This window comes from Kogia breviceps, chromosome 6 (assembly GCF_026419965.1).
Source record: "Kogia breviceps isolate mKogBre1 chromosome 6, mKogBre1 haplotype 1, whole genome shotgun sequence".
In the NCBI taxonomy this organism is placed as follows: domain Eukaryota; kingdom Metazoa; phylum Chordata; class Mammalia; order Artiodactyla; family Physeteridae; genus Kogia; species Kogia breviceps.
Genome location: NC_081315.1, coordinates 135108229 through 135118631, shown reverse-complemented (window position 1 = coordinate 135118631; position 10403 = coordinate 135108229).

Below are 10403 nucleotides of genomic sequence, written 5' to 3'. Positions count from 1 at the left end.
TTTTCAGGAGTAATTTCAAGTGATACTGATAAAAAGAACTGCACCTCGTGTATGTGTGAAATATTCCCCAGGAAGATGGTAAAATGACCCACCATAGAACTAATTCAGTGAAATCGGGTGATTAGACATCAAGATGTATAGAAAGGAAAAGATAAGGAGAAGGAGGGAGAGGAAGAAAAGGGGAAGGAGAAGCTGCCATTCTTCGTCCCTAGACACTATATAGATGTGCAGGGATTCAGGGATCTAACTCTCTCTGTGATGGGTTTTAAATCTACAAGTATAGAGAACTTCAGCTGAAAGCCATGACAAGTTTGTAACAGAGTGAATTCACGTTTGATGTAATATTATATGTCTGCAAAATCCAAAGTTTGGGAAAATGGTCCAGAATATGTGACTTTAGAGAAAACACATCAGACTCACCTATCAGGATGGTGAAGAAACAAAAATACTATGGTACACTTCCCTCATGGCTTTATCTATGTAACTTCATCAAGTTAAGGATGTCCTCAATAGAATATATGACTCTGACATATTGGTTTATAATTTCCATGTCCTCAGGTTTCATATTTACTTTTAAAATTTACTAATCTTGAATTGAAAATATCCGAATTCTTAAGGATTAATTATAAAAGTAATGAAATTTGTCAGAGCTACCAGCTCAACTATCTGTTATTTTAACAAAATACCCTGAAGATGAGCAGTTTAGAACATCCATGTTTTAATAAACTTTATATTTTGTTGGGTACCAACTGATGCAGAGTCTTCCTTGGCAGTTTACTTGGCCCCACAAGAGTCAAGAAGAGTCCCTTGGTAGTATCCAGTTGATGGCTAGTATAGTTTGATGGTTCCAAGACAGCTTCACTCCCATTTTGGGGATCTCAGCAAGGCTGAAAGACTGGATTAAACTGTGCTTCTCTCTCTCTAGTCTCAAGCCACTCCACCACCTAGTCTTTCCAAGATAGCTGGACTTGCACAATAGCTTAGGGCTCATACAGTCTTAGGAGACTTTGGTCCAGTAACTGGCCACAGCAGTACTCCTGCCATATTTTGCTGATAAGGCACTCACAGAGCACATCAAGATTCAAGTGGAGGGGACCTAGAACCCTCCTCTCAGTGGGGAGAGTATCGAAGAATGTATGGCCATCTTTATCCTGCTGCATAAGTCCATCTAAAATCATAATATCCAAGCCCATTTACTTTATAATTATTAGCTTCATAGTTACAATATTTTAATAAATTTTGTTGTTCCATCCTACAATAGCTGGCGGAAAGAGGCCTGTCTGTATATAAAGACAAGTTAGTTCGTTGTTACCTGCTTACTAATCCACCTAACTCAGGCAATGCATGATTTTAAAAAAAAACTCCTCTGTCTTCTTTAAAAAAAAGAAAATGCCTAAGCACTTATGTGAGATGAAAGTTGACACCTCTACAACTCTGTTTGGTTTTGGAGTTGCATAGGGAAAAATAAGGTACACTTTCTTTTGTCAGGTAAAAGCTGCAGAATATGAATCATGTTGATTCATAATAGACATGCCGTTTCTAACCTTCCAGTCTTCTCAGTCTGAAAAACAAATTCCGCTAGAGTCATAAACATCCTCTTAACTGTACATGTGCTCCACCTTAACGCTGCACCCCCTCCAGGTAATTCTCCATGCTGATTTGTTCTGGTCTGGCATCTCCTTTGTGTGCTGGGGTTTAAGTTATCCTTTTATACTTTTATAACAGATGCCGCATACACTCTAGTCAGGGATTTGGTTAATTGCTTCTCTGATGGGGAGGCCAACCTCAGTTGCAAGGAATTTTAAAAGATTCAGGAAATCAACAACAGGTAAATTAGGAGAGGATCAGAAACTTCCCTGCTGGAAAAAAAAATGTAAATGTGAAAAGCTTGATCTAATCCTCAGGTCATACGTATTTCTAAAATAGGATTTGTCAACTGCAAATGCAAAGTAGCTTCAGTTTGATATTAGTGGCTTTGTCTGTTTTATACGCTGAAACCCTAAAGCAACAGAACTGACTGCCAAGTATTGATGTAGAAGTATTGACAAAACAGAAGGCTTCACAGTGAGGACATCCTCTTAAACGGCTTCACACAGTGACCTGTAATTACAGCTGCAGTCTCTGCATATCACATCTCTGGTCCACTGGCCTGTTAGACTTGATTTCACGTTCCACCCCTCCCGACACTTAAAAAAAATGCAGAGAGAGGAGAAGGAGACAATTAACTAATATATGTAGGAATACATTACCCCAAACAAATCATCTTTGTGGGATAAGGAGGAGGAAAGTGCCATTATAAGACGAGCAGTTAAGTTCTTTCAGAGATTCAGGAATAACAGGTAACCTCTGCATCGTATCTTTCATTGAATCCCACTTCAGCAGTGCATGCAGGTCTACTAGGACTTTTTAGAAAATAACATGCTGCAGGGGGCATCTCCTCTCAATAAAGCATTAGGTAAGGAAGCCATGTCCTTTAGATAATTGCGACTTTTATCAAACCAGAAGATATGCTGAACACCATAATGGATTCATCATTATCGAAACCTGCTGAAGAGGCTTAAGTACTGAGATTTGTTGTATTTATATAACCCAATGCATGCTGTACAGAAGGTGGTAATGGTGATATGCAACAGTGCTCTCTGTAGGAGGGTCTGTTTACTTGGAGGCTGAACTAGACAAAAATTGGGGATACTACCTGGAAATATTAGCACTTTTAATTACATTTAGTTTCAATTGATACTTTTAAAGTTTTGTGTATGTTTCATAGGGGACATTATATTTTTATAGAGTCATACACATACTTTATACAAAATAGATTAAGTACAATGGAAGTGAATGATCGATTCTCTTTAACCTATGGTGCTGTACGATATAAAAAGTTTGGCAAACATTAACTTCAAAGAGTGGAATTATTCTTAGAGTCGGCACGGTGTTCTGATGTTAACAAGAATGCCACAAGGAATAGAAGAATAGAAAGAATATGAGTCTAAAGTAAGCATTCCATTTCCATCTTTTAAAAAATAATATGATCTTAAGTTATTAACATATCTACAAAATCAGGATAAAATAACAAGCTTCACAGAGCTTTTCTCAGGATAAAATAAAACCAAATAAATGAAACCACTTAGTACAAAGCTGAATAGCATGAAAGTGGTCCATCAGCGTTAGCTGTGTTCTCTCTCTCTCTTAGTTTCCTTGACTGTTGCCTTTGGCCGCTTGTGGGCTATTCTGTATTTATGGCTACATGTCGTTGTTCTTCTTGAATCTCTCTCACTACCAAATATAGATCTTCCGTAGCTTTATTTTCTTAGTTGTTTGATATGTAATCCATCCTTTGTTCATAAAGCCACATATCACTTTACTACAAAGAAAAAGCTTAATACTTCAGAAATAATATCGGAGGAGGTAGAAAAAAAAGTTTCTTCTTTTGACCAGCATTTCTTTGTGGATTCTCACCTGTTCCACTCACCCACCATCCCCTTCCCGCTTCAGAGGCTGACGTTTCGATCCAACTGAAAAGTATGTTTGCAGTATTGGACCCTGCTTCTCTTCATTCCTCACTATTCCCTTCACTCTGGTAGGAAACCCTTGCCTTGCTCCATTTTCACCTCACCTTGTAACACGATTCAGATGAACTTAAGCTCCAAAAGTCCTCTCCCACTAGAGTTGAGGTTTTGTCTCAGTTACCCTACCTCAAGCCTTACCTTGTAAACTTTCTCTCTTTATACAGAAAATCAAACAAAACCCTTCTTTCGCCATAGCATTTTACTTTCCTCTTACTTACTTTTTTTTACTCACATTCTTTGACCCTTCCTCTTATCTTCCCTACAAACCCCCAAACCAGCAGTAACAGCAAATATTATTGCTCAGTTTTGAACTATAGCTCCAAAGATTTACACTGGAGCTACAATATAAAATTATTCTCTCGTTTTCTGCACACTACTGTTATCACCTCATTGTGACCGCTAGCAAAATAAACACGCGAGCCCTACAGAAAGACATACAAATAAAGAAGCAAGATCAATGACAGATTCTAACATGTACTTTTTGAAATTATAATAAAACCCCAAATGGAGAATACAAGATAGAGGAAATAGACAAAGACATGCTGGAATGGAACCAGAAAGTATGAAGATACAAGAGAAGGACAATTTTAGGGTCTTATTTGGGAAGAAAATTTTGTCATCTTCAAAAGCAAGGAAAAATATCATTTGACTCTTGAATCGTGGATGTGGTAATGTCTTATAGACAAAACTGCAATTAGCTAATGTACTGTTCTAACAACATATTGCCCTGATTGGAGAACGCCAAGTAATTGACCCAAGTTAATTGTTTCTACTTCCAATGCCGCTTTTTATGTCCCTTTAAAGACATTTTAAACAGTAGAGTTAAAATAGTCTTCCAAATATTTCAAGAATAAAATCTTCATTGATGTGCATTTATTTTGGAGGAGGTAAAGTATTCAATTTTAGCTATAAATATTGATCAGATTCACCCAAAGCTGCTTATATTTTATATTCTGCTATTGTATAGCTAAATACAAGACTGCCTATCCTTTTCGAGCATCCAAATTGTAACAGTCAGAGGTGGTCCAGTCCTGGAAGTGACTGGGTGCAGTGGGCTGTGAAGGATTTCAGGAGAGTTAGGGGAAGAAGGGATGGACCCCTGCGTTTTCCTGCTCTCAGGCCTTCCTGCCTCAGAAACATATTTATTCCAATCAAGCATGACGCTAATAAAAGATCACAACAGTATGTTCAGTCTTAATGGCATAGATTTGGAACTATTCTAATGGCATAACTTTACCTTTAGAGTTCAGCTTGGTGATTAAGAACACAGGCTTTGCAGATAGATGTGGGCCTTGTTAGCTCTGTGATATAACCAAGTTGTTTAACTTTGCCTTGAAGTTAAGGCGAGGTTAAACTCTCTTCTCACAAGGAGAGTTCTTGTGAAGGTTACATGACCTCTTACAGTAAAAAGCTTTAGAACAAAGCAATCAATATTCAGAAATGATTTGCTACTATTTGTATTCCATCCCATAATAAAGATAGCACTATTTATAGGAGATTTCTGTCTGGAACTCAGGAAAAGTTACCATAGACCCTGAGTTGTTGCATTGACAGTGGTGTGCATGATTCAGAATAAATATGATGCCATAAGAACATTAAGTTTAGAAAATCAGTTATTCATAGGATGATGAGCATTCCCCAAATAATCTAGGAACCTATTAACAGGACTAGAAAATAATACTTTAAAATCAGATTAACATTATTATAAATCATCACTCAAAAAAACCCTCGAAAGGTTGAAATGGGACTATGGCATTTCTATGTCCGCCTCGTCGAGACCAGAATGCCTCGGAGACAGTACCTATCATGAATAGAATAAGGTAGACCAAGATAGTTATAAAGTTATTACTTGTAGTCTCCTTTTGACATAAAGGTATATAATATACATAGTATAGAAGAAAGGAACCCAAGCAAAATAATTTGTCAGTTTACTGACAAAGGTAAGTTCCAGTAAGAAGGGCTCCTAGAACCATAGGTAAACACCCCCAAGCACTTGGACACCATATCCCTATTTTCATGATTGAGATCATTCAACTACCCTTACTCCATCACAAATATACACAAAGAAGACAGTTTAGGAAACTGCTAAATAATTTTTAATGTAAATCTAATCCTGACATTCTCTCTCTTAAATTGTTTTCTATATTCCTAAATCAATCACTTAAAAAAATGTGAGGATCACACATTCCTCAGAGACAGAAAAGGGAAGGGAAAAGATAAAAGGGGAGGATAGGTAAGAGAAAAGATACAGGTGAATCCAGGACTGAGCCTGAGTTACTACAACATTTGGAGGTCTGTCCAGGCAAGAGGAGCAAAGGAGAGAGAGAAGGAGGAACCAGTGAGATGAAAGAAGGAAAATCTGTCTTTGAAGCCAAAAAAGAAAAAAAAAAAAAAAAGGAAAGGAAAGAAAAAAGTACTAAAGAGAAAGGAGTAGGCAAGGGTGTCTAATTCTGCTGAGTGTTTGCATAACATGAGAGTGACATGTGGCCACTGGCTTTGACACATGGAGGCTGTTATGACATCATCAAGAGCAGTGCTGGGAGTGGAGTGGAAAGATTTAGAGTAGATGAAGACAAAAAGTGAGATGAGGCAATAGAAACAGTTGTAGAAATATCAGTAAGTTTGATAAGAGAAATGGGAAGGTAATTGACAGGGTACATGGGTCAAGGGAGGGTATTTTTTAAAATAAGATTCTAAGTTCCATGATGGCCAGTGATTTTACTTTGTTCACTACTTAATGCTCAGTGCTTAGTACACTGTTTGGCACACAGTAGACGCTCAAAGAATTTGCAGGATGAGTGAACAAAAAATAAGTGGTATAAACTAGAACTTAGCTGCATGATAATGGATAGGATCCAATGGAGAGACAGGTTCTTGGTTAGAGAGAGCAGGCGAAGCAGCCTGAATCCTCAGGCATACCTGTCTTCATTCTAATTATTTTCTTCTACTAATAAACTTCTACTTACTTTCTATTTCACCTTGTTTCATCCCCTTAGAGAAGCCCTTCCAGATGACTATTTGGGTTTGGAATCTTCTTCTCTTCACACTGCTATAATTGCTATTTTTACTTGGCTGTCATTCTAACTAGTCAATAAGCTCCTTGATGGTGTAGACTATACCCAATTTGACTTTTCATCAAAGTGTCTAGCAAAATGTCTGGTATAAATCAGACATCAATGAACATTTGATGAATAAGTGATAAATGACATTCCTACAGGGAATGCGACATACTTTTCAGTCAGCACACATTCTAGTCTTCTTGGTATTTCTCTTTTATTTCTCATTACACAGTAATCCATGACTGGATATTAATATTTCGGTTTATTAGCTTCTTGTGGGTTGGTGAGCTTGATCCAAATTCCTCACAGTTTAAGAGAATGAATAAATTCCTTTTTGTGATTATGCAAATTTGGGAAATAAGACCCTAATCCCAAGAGGCAGAGGCCCAGCCACTTTTATTGTGCACCAACAGAACAGACATACATAGTAAAAGTCATCATTTATGACGCCATCTCACAAGTGTTGAATATAAATATTTTCCTATTTTCTTAAGAGTGACTTGAACCCTTAAAATTAAAAATTAAAATTACATTTTATTATATATCATACGGTCATGTAGTTTCCTTTTAGTAATCATATAAAACCAAACAATGAGACAATAGACACTGTCATAGGACAATTTTTAAACTATGTTTTTATTTAATGTCCACATTAGATTTGCACTAATTAAATAATAATAAAAAGCCTTTGATGGTAAGTTCTCATCTCTAGTCGTCGTTGTAGAAATTGTCACTAAATGAGTTAACTAGAATTTCTCTTGACATTTATTCTTATATCCCATGGCTTAAAGAAGCTAGTCTGTTTTGAAATATTTTTGGTAACTATATACATTCCTCTGGTCTTTCACTCCTATTAATATTCAACATGAAATATGATGCCTTTAAATACCAATAACTGTCCCAGTTCATCCATAATTCATAAATCCTCTTTAACATGGAATCCATAGGTATCGGTATTGTCCATTGACTCTGGAATTAAAACGAGCTAGACCAGTGGCAAGTAGCACTGGAAAAGGACTGTCAGTTTCTGCAATTTTATAAAAATCAACTGGTTAGATGCATTCATATTAGCTCCATGTCAAGGAGAAAAAGTTATCAGAGGCACCCCATGGATCCAAGTTCCATTTTATTGATTTTATTTACATTTTAACAATGTTTGATAAGGTAAAGCTCTTAAGAAATACTGTATCATTTGCAAAAAGGGTTGCTGAATCTTAAGAAGGAACTAGTCCTAACCGTGACAAATGCCATTCTCAAAAATGAATTTAAAGAGTATTTACAGCTGCCAGTCCAAAATATGGCTGTGTTTACAGAAATATGGCTACATTCCAAAGTGGAAAAACAATACATAGGTAAAATATTATGCCTTTCTTAAATTAATCAAAGAACGGATCTAAAGGTATCAGAAAGGTATCCTTTAAGGGCTAAGATATTTCTATTAAGTTTTGTTTATTTCTCCTAGTAATGAATGAAACTTTATTTCAGTGTAGATAAAAAAATATTTCACTTCTAGAGATCCCTCAAGAAATGTAACCCACTCGATTCCATATTGCACAGTACAGTGCTAACAATGGCTAACTCTATTTCAAATATATTCAAGCTGAAGAAATGCCTTTCCACTCAGGACAACACCACAGTATATTCTAGGAGCTATGTTGCTTGATCGAATTATATAAATGGTGGGGCTACATATAATATTTATATTTTATCCAAACTTTTCATCTCACATTCTTAAAGTGCTCAGTGTATATTCTAAATAAGCACTAGAAGGATATCTAATGCGAAGTCAAGGTTTCTTATCCCAGGGCGGGGGGGACACACAAGAGCACAGGCTGCTTTCCTCACTCCCTCTGCTCCAGTCACGTATACCTGTACCCATCAGGATTTGAGGAGGAGCCAGAGCCACTATGATTATTACCAAACAGGCAATGTATTTGACCTTCAATACTCGTGGGAGATGCTCAGGTTTCCTCCTTAAATCAGTCACGCTCATCCTCACCAGTGCAGCTTTGTTCTTGCCATTCACTCTTTCCAAAACTCCTTTGACCCAGCCCTCCCATGGCTGGCTCATGAATTTATCCAGGTCTCAACTGAAATGTCATCTGCTCAGCAGTGACTGCCTGACCACCCTATCTAGCAAGGTATACTCTACAGTGCGATATCCCTTTACATTTTACTTTCACAGGTCTTATTACTTCTTGATATTTTAAGGTAACTTTAACAGATAAATTGTGCATGAGTTATCTACAAGCTTGATGGAGGTGTTTTGTCTGGCTTTTTTACAACTCTTTTCCTATAACCTAGGATAACATTTGGCGCATAAAATATAGTGTTCGAAGGAGAGAATGAATCAGTGACCAGACTAGTAATAACAGCAACAAGAAAAATAAGGTAGAGAAGGTAAACATTACAAAGCACGTTACAACAGGTTTAATTTTAATCAGTAGAAGATAGAAGACATAAAACGGAAAGTTAAAGGCGACAAGGAGAATTTTCAGACAAAACAGACAAATTAATTTTGTTTTTCATGGAATGCAAAGCTCTTCATGTTCTGGTCGGTGCCTCCCTCTTAGGGAGGGAGACTTACTAAGTCTCTGGTGAGGCTGGCCCCGTGCCCTGTACTCCAGTCAGAACACAGTAATGCTGCTTTTCCTCATGCTATTCCCAGTTATGGAGGATCATGACTTACCATCGACCACGTCATTATTGACAACCTAGGCTGGAAACATCGTGCGAACCCTTCTCACACCACCTTGCTCAACAAGCAAACACATCAGCTTGCAAATTCAAGCTCCAGCATCACCTCCCGTTTGGACCTTTTCCTGCCTTTAGCTGCCTTCCAACCAAGAGAGGTACGCAGCCTCTTTTTTGTTTACCCACTGTACCCCATTCAACTCCTATCCTGTTGTCATCACCAATGCCCCATCCTGAACTTGTTTATATGTCCACCCTGGCCAGCCAATTGGGAACTTTGTAATAGCAAAGATGTCCCTTCTTCACCGAGTTAGGGAAATTTGGGGCAGAATATAAATTTTTAAACTAAAGGATGGATCTAGATTAATTAACTAGATTTTGAGAATTAAAAAAAGAGAGCTATATTAGAAATACCTATCAATTCAGTTCAGTAAATATGTGTTGATTTATCTTCTAGGCACCAAGCTGAGTGCAAAGGATACAATGATGAATAAGATGAGGTCCCTGACCTCAAGAAGTGCAAAATCTATAAAAGGAGCTATATCTGAAAACTAAAATTCCAACATCGAGTTATGTACATAATATAAAATTATGTCCAAGTCTCATATATCAAAATATATAGATTTAAGTTTTATAAATATAAAAGTAATAGCTGAATTAATGATATAGAATCAGATCACCTTTGCAACTTATATACCAGGCAAATCCCAAACTAACCTGCAGGTTTCCATTCGAATTTCAAGAATACAGTCTTAGATTCTGCCACTTAAGTATCAGTAATACATAATGCAGTGATGAACTGATCAAAATGTGAATAACTAAAAAAATGACTTGCGAAATTGACTAAAAGTTAGAGAAAAAAATCATCAAACCAAAGACTCAATGAATGTTCTATAGCATGTGCTGTATCCTCCTATAAAAAGTGCCCACACCTTTTGCATATTTTAATAATGTTCTACCCCACAGCCCACCCCCATCCTTCACTCTGTGCTATAATGCATATTCAGGTTAAATCAGATCATCAATACTAAAGTCCTTGAACATAACTGATAGGATAGCATTGAAGTAATGCTCATCCAGTACA